The sequence below is a fragment of the Cupressus sempervirens genome, chromosome 9 (genome assembly GCF_028749045.1).
Source record: "Cupressus sempervirens isolate cs-2001-9-10 chromosome 9, ASM2874904v1, whole genome shotgun sequence".
In the NCBI taxonomy this organism is placed as follows: Eukaryota; Viridiplantae; Streptophyta; class Pinopsida; order Cupressales; family Cupressaceae; genus Cupressus; species Cupressus sempervirens.
Genome location: NC_143126.1, coordinates 817294608 through 817312633, shown reverse-complemented (window position 1 = coordinate 817312633; position 18026 = coordinate 817294608).

Below are 18026 nucleotides of genomic sequence, written 5' to 3'. Positions count from 1 at the left end.
TAATTTCACATGTCCAAAATATCTCAACATCCCATCATAACAAAAAATCCAAATCTCTGAGATCTACAATAAAATCTCATATATCTTGCACTTTTTTTAATCCTCTCATGCATTTCTATGAATTCAATATAGGGTTACAATAATAAAAACCATTACTCTGATACCACTTGCAAAGAAACTTGGCAAGAAAGAATATAACCATTTCCACATAACCCATAAGAGATCTGAAATAAATATGCAATTAAAATCCACATGCAAGAGAATAGACAACATACCTACAAAAATGTGACACAAGATATACCCTAGGAAACCCTCATTGAGGGAAAAACCTAGCCTCCAAAAGCATCCATCACCATGCATTATTCAACAAAAACACCATTGAAATACAACCATGGAAGCCTTACAAGCCATAGCCACAATCGAGAAAACTATATGAACAAGCATGAATCGACACATTCCATGCCATGCTTCAACCATCATAAATGCTCCCTTGGCTAACATGTCAAGCCTTTTCCCACTCGACTCTTTCCCTTTTTCCCTTCTTCTCTCACTCACAACAACTACCCTTGTGACTGCTTATATAGTAGCAAGTCCTACAAAACCACCAAGTGGTATTACATAAACCAAGTGGTATTACATAAACCATGTGCTACCTAACCCATTGAACCCATATTTAATATTGGAATTTTAATTCTTTTCTCCACTATTAAATAATTACATGAAATATTATCACAATGTTATAATAAAACTCTTCATGTATATCCCATGGGAATGTTTACATGTTGCACGTCCATCTAGATGCAACATTACATAATAAAATAAAATAAAATAATATAACAATATTATGCAATGTGTGTAACACCCATTATCTCAAAACCAAGACTACTTGGAGAATGACTAAGTGTTGGACACTAATAGGAAACAAGGCTTAGAGATTAACAATCTCCCCCTTTGACATTAGTGGAAAAAATACTTTGTCATGACTTAGCAATTCATTTAAAATTACAAAATATAAAAAACAGAACTCCCCCTGAGACTTTAATTCAGTCTTCAAAGACTTAACTCTGGTATACAATATATACATGTATGTGAACTCTGATGCTAACTCATCTGATAACTCTATTTCTAATATGATCTTCTAACTTCTCCATTAGAATTTTTCAATGATTTCTAACTAATTCCCCCCTTGATTTACTTCTAACTAATTGATGAAGGGTGCTCCCCTTAATACCATAAACACATAACAAAAAAAAAACAACAACAAATGCGAGAACAAAATATGGACTTCTTATTATCACTACAAATGTGGAATTACAAAATTCACAAGTATAATATGCTAACCCAAATGCGTGCCTTCATTACAGTAATCTAAAGACAATGTTGTGAACTACCACCTAGAGTTGTTCTACACAATGTTTAGGCCTTTCTTAAACAGGCAATTTTATTTTGCCCGGGAAGACTCTAAACATTTAAACCTAATACCTAGTGTCATGTTGGTGAACAAATTTTTCTTTTAAATTAAAAAAATATAATAAAATATTCTATGCCCAAGTTCATAAGAAAAATACAATTTCCCAATAGTTGAGGAATTTTCACATTCACAATCCCTCTCTGAATTTTAGTAGGTTCAGCTTATTGGATTTTCAATCAAAACCACTTTTCAAAAGAAGATTACTTTTAAACCAAAAGTAATAAGGTTTCCCATCTATTCTTGGACAAGGGGAACAATATAATTAGTAACAATATGATAAAAATAAATGCATACAAAGGAGAGAACACACCATTTCTCTATCAATCACATTCCAGAAGATAATCAAACTTGAAAGACAATTACCACGAGGGAAGAAATATCTAGCACATAGGAATCATTCAATAATTTAATATTGATTCAATACTAAATCAGTAATGAACTAATTCAAAGCATACATCTTTGAACATTCAACCATTTACTTTAAAAAAGAATAATACTATTCAGATATGATATTGAAAAAATATGAAAATTTGCACAAACATAAAGCTTAAAGTAAATCGGTCATAGCATGATATCCATCAAAAATTGCCAACCCTTAGTACTACTGAGTTTCAAACTTAAATAGCAAGCTATTTGAGAATCTCCTTGAAAACTTGATTCTTAGATAGTTAGAAGTAGTTATGAAAACCAGCATTAAAATAGGGTATGTAGACTTGGAGTTTAACTTTTAAAAACCATAACTAAAAAGTTTCTCAAGAAATTTTAATAGAAAACATAAAATAACTATTGATTGGTCAAGTGGTTTCCTCTTCCTCATCTTCAACATCTTTGGTATCACCTTTCCCACATGCCAAATTCCACATCCTAAATGCATTCATAAATTTAGTCATGACGGTCGTGTTTAGATTCTTGATGTTTCGAAGGTTGTTATCCAGATGTCCTTGTATAACTTCATTTTATTCATAGTGTATTGGTAGTCGCAACATACAGGTTCCTAACATCACTTCACTCTTGGCCACTTTGGAGAAGTTGAATGATGTGAGATCAATTTTTTCATTTATAGACTTCATACATTCTTCATGTTGCTTGATCATTGTCTCTACATCAAATCCTCCTTCTTTAAGGGGATTAGGAAAAGGTGAATCAATGGACTGGAAATATTTTCCTACTTGCTGTAGTAACACCTTGAAATCCCTTTCACATTATTGCATTCTTGAAATCAAAAAAGTGTAGTTGACACTCTCCAAGCAATTTTTTTCCTTAGAACCTGAATTAGACCTGCGTCTACATGTTGCAACGGGTTCTATTGGAGGAATTTTTCTAGTCTGAACTCTTCTACTTCCACTAGTTGAGACACCATGGATGATAGTTTTTCAACTTTTATTTTCCATGTCCTAAATTGAACATGGGAATCATCAAGAGCAATCCATGCTAGGGAAACAATCTCATGCAAATTCCACATGAGTTTAGCAACTTGACTCATTACTAGGCTAATCCAACTGGATACTATGAACATCATCATTTTTCCTTTTTTAAAATCCTCTAATAGCTACTAATTTTTATGGGCATTGGAATCGAAGACTGTTTGTGACTGATTCTTAGGAACCGAGCTTTGTTCCTTCAATGAATTTATGTATTCAACCATTGCATTATTTTCAGCTTTTAGCCTTTTCTTCTCAATTCCATCTTTATGTGATTGCAACACAATTCATTTTATGAATGCCTCTACCAATTGTTCCTTTGTCTCATGATTCATCACCCCTAGGTCTATGTGTGTAACTTCAAAGTTTCTCAAGTCTAATTTGTCAGCTACCTCTTTATGGTTATAAGTGGCTACTTTGGAAATGCTCCTCCCAGTTGCAGTATCAAAAGTTATCCTAGTAGTTCTTTTGGTTATTTTGGGTTTGGGAGCCTTATTAGTGTATTTACTTACAATATCATCAATAGGGAAAGAAACTAGAACCAGACTCCTTTTCCTATTCGCTAAGGCCACAATCCAGTTAGGAGTGACAACATCTTGTTGTTATCCAACAACCCCTTTCAGAGTAGCTACAATTTGTACCCTTGGAGGAGATGCACCCACAATCATTTGAACTCTCTGGCTATTATCAATGAGCTCTCCACCTTGGTCTTTATCTATTCACTATCAACTTGAATAACCTAGTGAGGGCTTGTTGGAGTCAACATTTTAGTCTTCCTACTGGAACAAGTCTTCTGCACAAGGGGAGGGTTGTGAACCTTTTTCTCAAAAATTATTGATGACCTTCTATTACCTACAATAGGGAGAACAACATTAGAAACATAATCAACCCTGACATTAGCATGGGTGTCATTTTTCAATTTCAAAAAGACTTTTTCTTTTTAATCACATTTTCCATTTTTTCAAAGATACCATCTTCCTCTTTAGAATCCCAATCTATGAAAAGGTTTATAGGTTCAATTTCTTAGGAAGTGGGAATGTCAGTCCCATCCTCTTCTATGTCTGTAATATCTATACCTAATTTCAATTGAAAAAGGGGAATCTAGGAAATGGTAAACTTGGATAACCCTCTTCTCTTCACTTCTAATTCATCTAAACAATCTTCCCAAAAATCTTGTACAATGGGTACATGAGTAGTTTTTTCTTGAGTATCAAATAGGCTATGAATGATTCCTTTGTTGTCAAAGTTTGGCCTAGTGTGATAAGTACCAAAACCAAACTTAACCAGATCAAAGCTTATACATTTTTCATCTTCCATGCTTCCACGTGTTAGTTTGCCTAATTTAAGTAGGAAAATGATATCACAAGCTTGTTTAGCTGAGAATTTATTTATCATAGAGATTAATTGGCATGTTACTTCTACCAAGATGAAACAATCAAAGAAAAACTTGGGAAGATGCTATAGAAGTTGTGAAAACCAACTTCACAGATTGCCAAGATCACTTGCATGCAAATAACCTATTGAAGAGAAACCGAAAAAGAAGGAAAAAACAGAGCTTGGAAGAACTCAACAAGATGAGAGAAAAAATTGTATTCAGAGATTGATCGAATGAATGTTTTAAAAAAGAATTACAAGAGTTCAACGTTAAAGGTGAACGAAAGCCCTAAAGCCTAAAAAAGCTAGGTTGCACAATATAATCAATAAAATATTAATTATATGCACCTACAAGATAGCTTAAGAAAACTAAAGTAATAGGAAACTTAATTAATTAAATCAAAGTGATTTAATTAATAAGTGAAAATAACTAATTACTCTAACAACCCCCCTTAAGCAAAGCTCGGGAGGTAAGCTAACCTAGGACAACTAAGAAAGCACAAAAATTGGGTCCTGGCAATAAGGCCTAATTAGGTACCTAATCACAACAAGGAAATCTCTGTAAACCAGAGACAAAGGAGAAAAATCAGTGGGAAAAACCCCTCTCCAAAAAGAGATAGCAAAGAATGTTCCAAAAGATAGGAACAAAGAGAAGATCATGAAGAAAACCACCGAAGCAGAAGAAGTTGCAAACTCTATCAGAAAGAAACTGCTGATCTGAAGATCTTCCATGGAAATAGAAGGCACGAACTGAGAGTATCTATATGGTAGGTGATCCATCTCACCAAAATGCATAGGTAGCTAGCCACTGCAATCGCCTAGTATATAGGATCAAATACTGAATATATAGCTCACTCCAATGAACCATCGAACCAAGGAAGCATTAGAACCAACAATATAACCCCCCCTTAATGCAGACGGGGTGAGGTGACAGGAAACTAAAAAGATGGGCCAAAAATCTCCTACAACACAGGAACCAAACACATCAAGAGTGAGGTATAGACACCTATAAAGGCACATGTTAGTGACACTGCATGAGGCAAAAAGAGGAAGAGGGCACAAAATCAACAAACAACTATCCCCCCCAATGACACTTTATAAAATAGTGCGAGTATAATGAATCACAATGATGAAAAGGATCCCAAAATGCAAGAGTGGCACTTTATCTCAGTGTGTTTGCATAAAGATACTTACAAATGATATCAACAATGATCAAAACATGAAAAAAGCTGATACAAAAGATAATACAACCCAAAAGAAGAGATCCCATGCTAAGAAAATGATCCCCAGACCTAAAATACCTAGGATATCCATCATAGAGCAAAAAATCCAAAAACATGATAAAAACAGCATGGGGTAGAATCTAGAAGAAATTACAACATTTCTAAAAAGTAGACAAAACTAGCTTTCCAAAAATATCATGTTTTCAAAAAATGGAGATGGGACGCACAAGAAATGCTCATCAGAGTCAAAAATAGAACTTTGGACTTCAACTACAAAAAAAAGGAAGCTAAACTACATCAAAAACAAAAAACTCCTACACCACTGTCTCTGTCTTAGAACCAGCTTTTTGGCACTTCTTTTGGATCGAAAAAAGACCTCTGTATGCTCAAGATATGGCCAAAAAATTGCGAGTAGGTAAAAAAGGACCTAAAGGAGAGGCAGGAAGGTGCTAATGCAGTGTTGACATCATGTTGATGTCAGCATTTCACAAGCAAAAATTTGACAGCTTGAAGGTTGTCACCACAAAAAAGAATGCCACGTGTCATGCCACATGGTAGTGCCACGTGGATGACATGTGGCAAAGGGCTGACTCAACCTAGTGATGTGGTAGGGGCCACATGGTAGATGCCAACATGGCAACCATGCCACGTATCAGCCGTGGACTGGTGCTGAATCTACTAGAAATGCCATGTGGGCTGTGGTTCCAGTGGGGTAGCAGAGTACGATGGATGCTGGTGGTGGTGGCTGTAGGGGCGGCGAGATTCGATGGCACCTTCTAAAGGGTGGCAGGCGGGTGGCACGACGGTGGCCATAGGGGCAGTGGCCGGGCTGCAGTGGCGCGTTGCCACCGACTGCGCACGAGCTAAGCACAGGTTGGTCTCTGATGGCATGAAGGGTGGCATGTGGGTGGCTGCCAGGCGACACGGCCCAAAATATTTTTTTTAAAAATATTTTTTGAAAAATCGCAATAAATGCATCTGTACGACCTCCCAAGGGGCAAAATTTTTTTGCCTGACACTACAAAAGCCAAAAAAGACAAATTTTATATGGATCCTCACTGTAAATGGCCTTCCAGATCTAATGGCAGCATCCGTTTGAGCCCAAAGTGCTCTAAAAAATCACTCTTCCTCCTGATTGAAGAAAAAAAAAACCTCAAAAAGTTGGGGTTTTTAACTTTGAATCACGGCTTCAAAAATCATTCAACAAAGAAGCAATAGGGAGGCTTTGATACCATGTAGAAGTTGTGAAAATTGACTTCATAGATTGCCAAGATCACCTGCATGCAAATAACCTGTTGAAGAGAAACTGAAAAAGAAAGAAAAAATAGAGCTTGGAAGAACTCAACAAGATGAGAGAAAAAACTGTATTCAGAGATTGATTGAATGAATGCTTTAAAAAAGAATTACAAGAGTTCAACCTTAAAGGTGAACGAAAGCCCTAAAGCCTAAAAAAGCTAGGTTGTACAATATAATTAATAAAATATTAATTATATGCATCTACAAGATAGCTTAAGAAATCTAGAGTAATAGGCAACTTAATTAATTAAATCAAAGTGATTTAATTAATAAGTGAGAATAACTAATTACTCTAACAGATGCATGGGCTCTTCATCAAAACTTCCTATTCTCAAATAAGTGAACCTTGGAAATTGAATATGTAGGCTATGAAAAGATTGGACAAGTCTTTGAGACTTAGGTGAAAATCTATGTTGCAAAGAACTTTTCATCTCAAAACATAATTTCCCAGAGAAAACATCATGAACCCTTCTAAAATCATCTAGGACTTTATCTTTATGTAACAAAGGACAATAATTGTATATGGTGATATCTTCAATCCAGGGTTCATGTGGAAAATGTGTCAAATCTTGAGTAGTAGCTAATATGTACATTAAGTAAGATGACATGAAGAAATCTTTCTTCAGATTTAGGGCACCTTTCAATTGATCTTTGAGAGAACTGGCAATTAATTCCACCCAATCTAGAAACTATGAACCTGCTAACATAATTTGAATATAGAAGTACATTGAAGTTTCAAAAATAGAGACATCAAGGGAACCACAAATTCTGTGTAAAAAAACCATTATGTCTTGAACCTAAGGAGTCATCAAGCTTTTCTTCAAAATTTTAGGTAACCTTGAACCACCTTTATAAAAAGCTTATGTCCAAATTTTTGCTATGAGATTCTTATATTCACTTGCCTTTTTAGAAAATCTAGCTATAGATAAGGCTAGGGTAAGATCAAAAAATTTTTGGTCTTCCAGGTGAAACAAGCTAGACATGGTCTCTCTATTAACATCCAAAAAAATACTTCCATATTTCTTCAATATATGGCCTTTAGACACATTGTACATATGTATGCATTCTTGAATTAACTTTGGGCAAGAATAAGTTGGAGGGAAAGTGGAAGTCATGAGCAAGTTCATGTCTAACACTTTAGTGGAAAAAGGTTGGGCTAGTCTTTCACACAATCTTTCTAAAACCCCTCCTAAATCAACCCCTAGAAAGTTTGTATTATCTATAATGGGGGACCTATATTGCAGAGTATAAATGTTTCCAAATATGTATAATGTAGAGTTCATGATTTTAAGAGCTCTTTTTTGAATGCAAAAGCAAGGAAACAACCAAAAATATGATTCACCCCATGGGAGAGAGGAAGAAATAACTAGAAGATGGAAGGATTACCTAGAAGATGATGACTATTTCAACTACAAAAGAAGGCTAGTGTTCTTCATTTCTCTCTCGTGACTACTTGTTTTGAGTATACAAAGAAACTTAATATCTTTCTTTTAAACTATAAAATTTTCCTTTAAATGCATTTTGAAAAGGAGGACATGATCATTAATTGCGTAAAGGGTGGAAGTAGTTTTGGCATGCTGTGAAGGAAAGGTGATAGGGTGGAATGAGTACAGGCATTAAATTAGGAGCTAAGTACTTTAAATGATTACTCCTCTTTACATGTGCCAAATCTTTACTTTTTCACCCTTAAATCAAAACTTTGATGCAATTATTAATGACAATTTTACTTGATCATTAATTTCTTGTACTCACTTTTTAGGTCATGAAGTCACTTACAACCAGCTGTTGTGTGTCTTATGTGCCATGTGTGCGAGCAACATGTCAAGTGGGTCCTCCAAGGAAAGCTACTTTGAGGAACAAAAGAATCATTGAACCTATGAACTAGTTCCTTTGGTACATGAGGTTCAATGTGGCTTAGCACTCTTTGAACTTGGTACACAGGGTAGAAAAGGTTCAAAGAGTACAAGAAAGTTGTCTATTATACCAAGACACCTTTTGAACTACAACAAGATGATATTTTGAAATAAAACACTTTCTATTAAAGTTGTCTATAAGGGAGGACTTGGTCAAAAATTTGGCTTGAGGGGGAGGGTTGGTCAAAAACAAAGTCAAATAGATATGAAAATGTCAATACAACTTCATTTTTGAGTTTGACAATTTGATAGAACCAATGGTTCAAATTAAAAACGTGAAAACTAGAGTAAACCAAAAATTATGAATAAAAATGGTGACTCTAAAAAACATGAACTAACATGCCAATAGACCCTGACATTACGTATAGAGCCAGCCAAATACATCAATGACATTTATTTTAGAAATTTTGGGTAGCCCAACTTTGGAAGGCTATAACTCTTGAATTGTTGCTCTGATTGGCTATTATAATCACTTTTCAAAAATGTCAACTTTTGATCTATAGACTCGAAATGGTGCAAGTGCCCTTCCATTGAGTTTTTAGACCTCCTCTAAGGCCTCTAAGGATTTCAAAATTGAGTTCAAATATGTCTCTCCAAAATTTTCCACCAAAAATCTGCAATAAATTCTCTAATACTTAAGCTAGAGCAATGAGATTTTTATGGTAGGATTATAATTTTGAAATGAACCTTCATGTAGAAAATGAGAACATTTTGAGCTTGAATGACAAATGTACTAAAAATAGAAAGTTCCCAAAAAAAGTAACCCCCTGCCTACTAGTCCTTACTCAAATAGAAAATCGAGAATACAAATATTTTTAGGTGATGCAAGATTGCTCTTACACCCAGGATGCTCTTGCATCACTAGTGTTAGTAAATAGATTTGTCCTTCCAAAATAAAATACAAAGAATGAATCAAAATGCTTGAATAGAAGAACAACTACCACTAACAGTTGGAAATACTATCATGAGATTGATAGCTTTCGTCTGAATTGAGAGGTACAACTCCCTCTTAGAAAGATATTGAAAGAATTTAAATAGCTAGTTATGTCTTTTACCAGAAGACAAAAAGGCTTTCTAGCATTTTCCCATCACTATGGGAGAAATGTGATTATAGGATTTATAAATTGGACAATGAGGAAAGAAAAAAGAACAAACAACCATAAGACCATCTATCCATTCTTTCACATCACAAGGGAAGTGCAAAGAAAATTTGTTTTATTCTACTGACTATGAATGATAATGTAGGACTACACTTCAAACATGAAATAAATGACTATATAACCATTTTAAATCCAAGAAAATCATATTCAAAATTTACAATCTGATATATGAAGCTCTCTTTTATTTCAGATGCATAAAAAAACAATACCAATATCATTTTATCTTTATTATTACAATCAAGTTGCAGAATAACAAAACTTCTATCTCCTCCCTATTACAATAAATGCCCATAAAAATGTATTCTCTCACTCCCTATAGTTGCAGAACTACTGGTGAAGAGAAGAACCCCCATTGTGCATAAATCTTCACAATAAATAATAACTTTCACTTGCATTTTGGTTCTAGTAACCATTTCTTGAAAATCATTTTAATCATTCTCGGGAATAATATTCTTCTTATCACTTTAGAATATTTAATAGTTGATCCATTTTAAATTTTCATAGATTATAAGAAATATATTTACCAAAATTAAAATTAATTCTCACGTGCATTCTTGGATAGGTGGCATATGCTGGTAACAAATTGCTATCATGATCTTGTGATCGTCATTGATATAATTTTGCACTTAAGTAGTCATAACTTTTTATCCATGACGAATTTTTAAAAATGGCTTGGAGAGAATTTAGATAATTATGTTTCCTCAAACATATCCAAAATTTAGCTCAATCTAGCAATTCGATTAAAAGCTATGTAGCCCACAACATGACTATTTTTCTAATTGCAGCACATTTGTATTTGCTGGTATGCTGATAGACTTGCACTAAGTCCATTATAACTTTTTACCTTGGCCATATTTTGAAGATTTATCCAGTGAGATCTTATGAAATTATGTTTGTAAAAACATATCCAAAGTTGAGCATGATCCAACTGTTGGATAAAAATTTATGCCCCCTGTAACATGACTATTTTTTCTGACTACAATAGATTTTTAAATACTACATCTTTTAAAACTTTTCCTCTGCATAAACTTGATGATGAATTAATAAAGGAAAAATAACATCTCAATTTCTGGGTCCTTGTGCCTATTGGTAATATTTTCATCGTGACTTCAATTTCCCAAATTCTTGATCCAAGAATTTGTACTTTCTGTGAATAGCTTTGTATCTTCTTTACATGGTAGAAAGGTTTGGGAGTCATCTTTCACTAAGTATGATAGTCACATTTGTATATAAGTAAATGATGCAAATATATGATTTCCACAGTCTTGAGCTCTTCATTCAACAAGCTCAAATTGATTTTAATATTCATGAGGGGTCTCTTATAGAAGAAAATGCTCTAGTTTGACTATATTTTGTATAATCCCAATCATTGGATAAGTGCATGCTCAAGATCAAATTTGAAATAATGTTGCAATATTAATCTCTTGTAATGATTATATTTCTTTACAGATGCTATCTTGACTAATTGTATGTCTGACTTCCCCCTCTTTCCATGAACACTCATTTAAGAAATTCCAAGACATACAATCAAGTCATTTCGTGATTGTTGGTGAGTGACATACAGTTGAGTCCAAATGTGAAAGTACGAGGTTTAGAACTTGCTCTGTTATGTCCCAAGATACCCATCATGCACCTTCTACTCATGTTAGAAGTGAGACTCTTCTATCAAACAATTTACATATCACTCTTTATTGAATCTAAACATGCTCAAGCCTCAATGAGGACTATGCCACTATGCCTTGTCAAGATGATCATGACATGTTTGGAACTATAATTTTTTTGAGGGTTCACTGAAGTTGTATCTTGAAATTCTAAAGAAATAGTGTCCATTGATATGATTCTAGAAATCTGAATTGAGCTTTGAATCTTGATCTTGAACCTTGAAGCTTGAATTTTGACTCTGTAGACTCGAACATGAAGTTGAAGTTGAAGTTTAACTAACCGAAAGGTTCAACTTCAACTTCAAATTTCTCATACGTGAATAGAAAGGCTAACAACTAGGAGAATGGCCGACCTTCTTTTAACATTTTATGCTAGTGAAAGAACTTGAAGTTGAACTTGAATTGGATGGAAGGTTCAACCTCAAATTCAACACTCAAAAGTGCATTATGAAACCACTGAACTTGAAGTTGAACTACCATGAAGGTTAAACGTCAACTTCAACTTAGGCACTCCCATGACTTAAACAATTGAGTTTAAGGCTAAAGAAAAATACAAGAGTAACAACTGGCTCTGATTAGGGACATGGACTATAAAGTGCATGAAGAATCTAGTAATCTCTGGTTGAGACCAGTGTCTAGCCATTTGGAATAGAGTCATCAAAGCATAGAGGATAGAGGAACTTCTTACAGAGAGGAGGGAAGGACAAGGAGAACACCAAACACTAAGCAAACAAAAAATTTATGTACAACCAAAAACTAAAACTAAGAACAACCAAAACTTTATGTACAAAGGATACGGTGGGCAACCCATACCCAGAAGAATATACCTAACTACTCATGGAAAACCATTAACTAGTTTAGAAAAATATATACCAATGCAGAAAAGTGGCTAGAAAATGAGATGCACCACTTCAAGCAATCATTGAACTATAGATGCAAGAAAGGGTATGATCACTATGTTTTGAAAAAAAAATTGAATCAGTATGTCAGGTCCAAACAACCATTCTACTCCATAGAATTCTAATTTTTCATGTGCCCTCAATGCTTGATCTCCATATCACTATAGCATTTTGATTTGACTGTCATGATGTTGAAAATTTATTTTGTAACTTCCTCTTTTGATCAAACTTTTAGCATGACTGTAACTCTTTAAATCTGATTTTTCTTTGTTATCAACACCAAGTCTATTTTCAAAGTAAAAATGTTCTAGAATAGGTTGATCACATTCTTCTATAATTTCAAGAATATCTTTATTTACTCTTTCATGGAAATGAAAAACCTCATATTCTAAGAATTCATGACCCATATTAGCTTCAAAACCAAATGATTCTTGCATTTTAGTCCTCTCAAGATCTTGAGATGCTTTGGGTTGTAGAAATTCTTCACTAATCTCCATGTAACAAAAAAGGAAGCATTCATAAGTAGCATTCAAGAAATTTTTAGTTTCAACATTACCACCCTTAAGTTTTTCTTGATCTTGATGATCCATTACACTTTCTTGATTAAAGTGGCCTGCTAAATATACATCAAAAGTATCAAATATAAAAGATTCTAATTCTAAAAAGAAAATCCCTGATAGCAAGCTCTTACTTGATTCAAAGTCAATAATACCCTTTAGAGGGTCTTCTTGCTCCTATGGTAATTTAGGCTCTGATCTTTCTCCTTGAGAGATATAATGAAGATGACAAATTTCATTTTCCCTCCTTGTATCAAGATGATAGCTACTTTGTTGTTCATGTTGATTTATCACATTTTCCCAATTATCACCAATGGCTAGGACAACATTAGTTATTTCAAAAGAAAAAGATTTCATTTCCTGCAAGGGTATAACCACCGATGAGCTTTCATGTAACTAATTAACACCAAGTTCTCCTTCGGTGGAAAGCCCAGTAAAGCAAGTCATCATATCAAATAAGGAAGATGTTGATCATTAATTTCAGCATGTAAACTAGATTCTTCTACCATATCCAAAGAATCATTTTCAATGGGTGTAGCTTCATTACGGTCTTCATCACCATACTCAACATGCAGATGATATGCTCCAGCCATATCATAGTGATTGTTTTCAATCATAGGAGGTACTAGAAAATCTTCTTCTTTGAAAATCATCAAATTTTAACAAGAAGAGACAAGAGGTGCTGATTTTACTTTTTTGAGAACAAACCTTTTTTTGGGAAGGCTTCACCTTTAGATAATGTTGTTATTCATAAGTGCATATTTCTTCCTATGAGGGATTAGTACATCAAAGCCCACTGATGATAATATCATCATCCAAGCTAACAACCTCTCTTTGTACATCTTGCAACCTCTATAATTTTAATCGTAGAAGCAAGAATTTAACTTCAGTTTGCATGGCAGCAATGAATATACACAATTGGTTATTCTCACTTGGCCGGCTAGCTAGAGGAATCTTACCAACACTTATATTGAATATATCAACAAACTCCCTTACAAATTTATCCTCTTTCATCTAAATTTGAAAAAGATCTGTTAACAATTGATAGGCATCAATGGTGAGCTAAAACCTCTCAAGGAAATTTTCCCTAAGACTATCCCAAGTGGTGATACATCTGGCTGGTAGATTCTAAAACCATTACGTGGAATTTTGCACAAGACTTTGAGCAAATAGCTTGATGAACACATTCTCTTCCTACACACCAAGAACACCACATGTAACTATAAATGTTTTGATGTGATCATTTGGATCCTGAGTCTTATCTCTTAAAAACTTGGGAAGGTATTCCCATGATCTTTTAGGCAGGGCTAAATACTGGACCAAGGAAAATGGTCCAATCTAAGCCCCCCTTGGATGAGTGGCAACCATAGCCATAATACACACTAGAACTCCAAAATCAAAGATTCAATAGGTTTGAAATATAGAGTTGCCAACCTTCATCCTTTGGGAGGTAGCTTAAGATATCCAAGAAAAGAAAGCATTGGAACTTTGCTTCCTTTCCCCAAAGGAGTCACCAAAAATTTGTTAGTAAATAGATTTATCCTTCCTAAATAAAATACAAATAATGACTCAAAATTCCTGAATAGAAGAACAATTGCCACTAACAGTTGGAAATACTATAATGAGATTGATAGCTTTCCTCTGAATTGAGAGGTATAACTCCCTCTTAGAAAGATATTCAAGGAATTTAAATAGATGGTTATGTATTTTACTAGAAGACACAAAGGCTTTCTAGCATTTTCCCATCACTATGGGAGAAACGTGATTATAGGATTTATAAACTGGACAATGAGGAAAGAAAAATGAACAAACAACCATAAGACCATCTATCCAGTCTTTCACATCATAAGGGAAGTGCAAAGAAAATTTGTTTTATTTTGTTTACTATGAATGATAATGTAGAACTTCACTTAAAACATGAAAGAAATGACTACATAACCATTTTCAATCCAAGAAAATCATATTCAGACTTTACAATCTGATATATGAAACTCTATTTTATTTCAGATGCATAACAAAACAATAACAATATCATTTTATCTCTATCATTATAGTCAAGTTGCAAAAAAAAAAAACTTCTATATCTCCTCCTTGTTACAATCAGTGCCCATAAAAATGTATTCTCTCACTCCCTATAGCTACAAAACTAGTGGTGAAGAGAAGAACCCCCATTGTGGAGAAATCTTCACAATAAATAATAACTTTCACTTGCATTTCATTTCTGGTAACCATTTCTTGAAAATCATTTTAATCATTCTCGGGAATAATATTCTTCTTATCACTTTATAATTTTTAATAGTTGATCCATTTTAAAGTTCCATATATTGTGACAAATATATTTACCAAAATTAAAATTAATCCCATGTGTATTCTTGGACATGTGGCATATGCTGGTAACAAATTGTTGTCATGATCTTGTGATTGTCACTGATATATTGTTGTACTTAAATAGTCATAACTTTTGATCTGTGATTAATTTTACAAAATTGCTTGTAGATAATTTAGATAAGTAAGTTTCCTCAAACTTATCCAAAATTCAGCTCAATCCAACAATTGGATTAAAATTTGTGGATCCCGCAACATGACTATTTTTTTGATTGCAACACATTTGTATTTGCTAGTATGTTGACAAACTTGCACACAATCCATTATAACTTTTGACCTTGGCCATATTTTGAAGATCACTCTAGTGGGATCTTAGGAAATTATGTTTGTAAAAACATATCCAAAATTGAGCATGATCCAACTATTGGATAAAAATTTATGCCCCCTGTAACATGACTATTTTTTCTGACTACAACACATTTGTAAATACAACATCTTTTAAAACTTTTCCTCTACATAAACTTGATGATGAATTAATAAAGGAAAAAGAACATCTCAATTTGTGGATCCTTGTGCCTATTGTTAATCTTTGCATCGTGACTTCATTTTCCCAAATTCCTGATCCAAGAATCTGTACTTGCCATGAATAGCTCTGTATCTTCTTTACATGGTAGAAAGGTTTGGGAGTCGTCTTTTGCTGAGTATGATAGTCACATTTTCATATATGTAAAGGATGTAAATATATGATTTCCATAGTCCTAAAATTTTCATTCAACAAGCTCAAATTCATTTTAATATTCATGAGGGGTCTCTTATGGAAGAAAATGTTCTAGTCTGACTATATTATGTATAATCCCAATTGTTGGATAAGTGCATTGAAATTTCCCTTTACTAATTTTTTATGATATTTCAAGCCTCAAATCAGATCTTTAAAATCAAACAACCAATATTACAAAGATCCACCAATTTCTCAATAAAACCCAAATCGGGTATGTCTGAAATAGTGCCAAAAAAAACTTCACAACTTCACAAATTATTAATAAATATGAAAATGGAGATTTTTACAGAAATTTCAGCAGCATAACGGCCTATGAAATTATATTTTCAGATCTGTATAGCCTTTACACAACAGTTCACAAATGTAGGACAAAAACTATGCACATCGGGCTCCCGAAATTAACACAAAAATGCTCGAAAACACCACAAAAATACTAATAATCTATCTCAAAAGTTTAATCATGTCCCAATACATATATTCAGCTCTATTTTCACATCTTAAAGTCTGAAATACAAAAACAACCCAAACTAATATGAAATACTCAACTAAAAACACCAAACTCATACAAAAAACACACCCGAAAACCCACAAATCTGCACTGTTCAGCACAAAGGAAAACTCTGTATGAGCATGCACATGGAATGGCTTCAAACTCTTAGCCTTATCCTTCCTAGAAACCTGAAAACTCCCGTTCTTGGGTCTCCTTCTCCATAGGTTTGGCAGCCTTTGAAGAACAACAAAGAAATGAGGAAAAATCAAGTTCTGGAATGAGCCCAAAATGCCTCCAAACCCCTTAAAAGAGGGCATAACCCTAACTCATGTCCAAGAGGGGTTAATAAAATATAATTTAATAATAATTTTTATTTATTAGTCCATTGGTTTCCAAAGACTGGCCCCTTTTGCCGAAACTTCACCCTTTTGGAGCCTGCCTGCCTTAGCAAAGTTTATTATTTTTAATTATTTGAAAAGGGGACATGACATGCATGCTCAAGATCAGATTTGAAAGAATGTTGCAATATTAATCTCTTGTAATAATTATCTTTCTTTACAGATTCTATCTTTACTAATTGTATGTTTGACTTCCCCCTCTTTCCATGGACACTTGTTTAAGAAATTCCAAGACATACAATCAAGTGATTCCCTGCTTGTTGGCGAGTGACTATAGTGGAGTCCAAATGTGAAAGTACAAGGTTTAGAACTTGCTCTGTTATGCCCCAAGATACCCATCATGCACCTTCTACTCATTTTTGAAGTGAGACTCTTCTATCAAACAATTTACATATCACTCTTTATTGAATCTAAACATGCTCGAGCCTCAATGAGAACTATGCCATTATGCCTTGCCAAGATGATCATGACATGTTTAGAATTGCATTTTTTTTGAGGGTCCACTAAAGTTGTACAAATCTTCAAATTCCAAAGAAATAGTGTCCATTGATTTGATTCTAGAAATCTGAACTAAGCTTCAAATCCTGATCTTGAACCTTGAAGCTTGAATTTTGACTCTGCAGACTCGAACATGAACTTGAAGTTGAAATTGAACTAACTTGAAGGTTCAACTTGAACTTCAAATTTCCTATATGTGAATAGAAAGGCTAACAACTAGGAGAATGGCTGGCCTTCTTTTAACATTTTGTGCTAGTGATAGAACTTGAAGTTGAAGTTGAACTGGATGGAAGGTTCAACTTTAACTTCGACACTTGAAAGTGCATTATGGAACCACTGAACTTGAAGTTGAATTGTCCCTAAGGTTCAAATTCAACTTCAGCTTAGGCACTCCCATGACTTAAACAATTGATTTTAAGGTTGAAGAAAAATACAAGTGTAACAACTAGTCTCCCCTTTTGTTTTGGATTTTCCCTTATTTTTGCATGTTTTTATATTTCCCCCTTTTTGAATAATTTTTGTCATGATATCCTTTCCTCGTTGTAAGGATATTTCTCCTTTA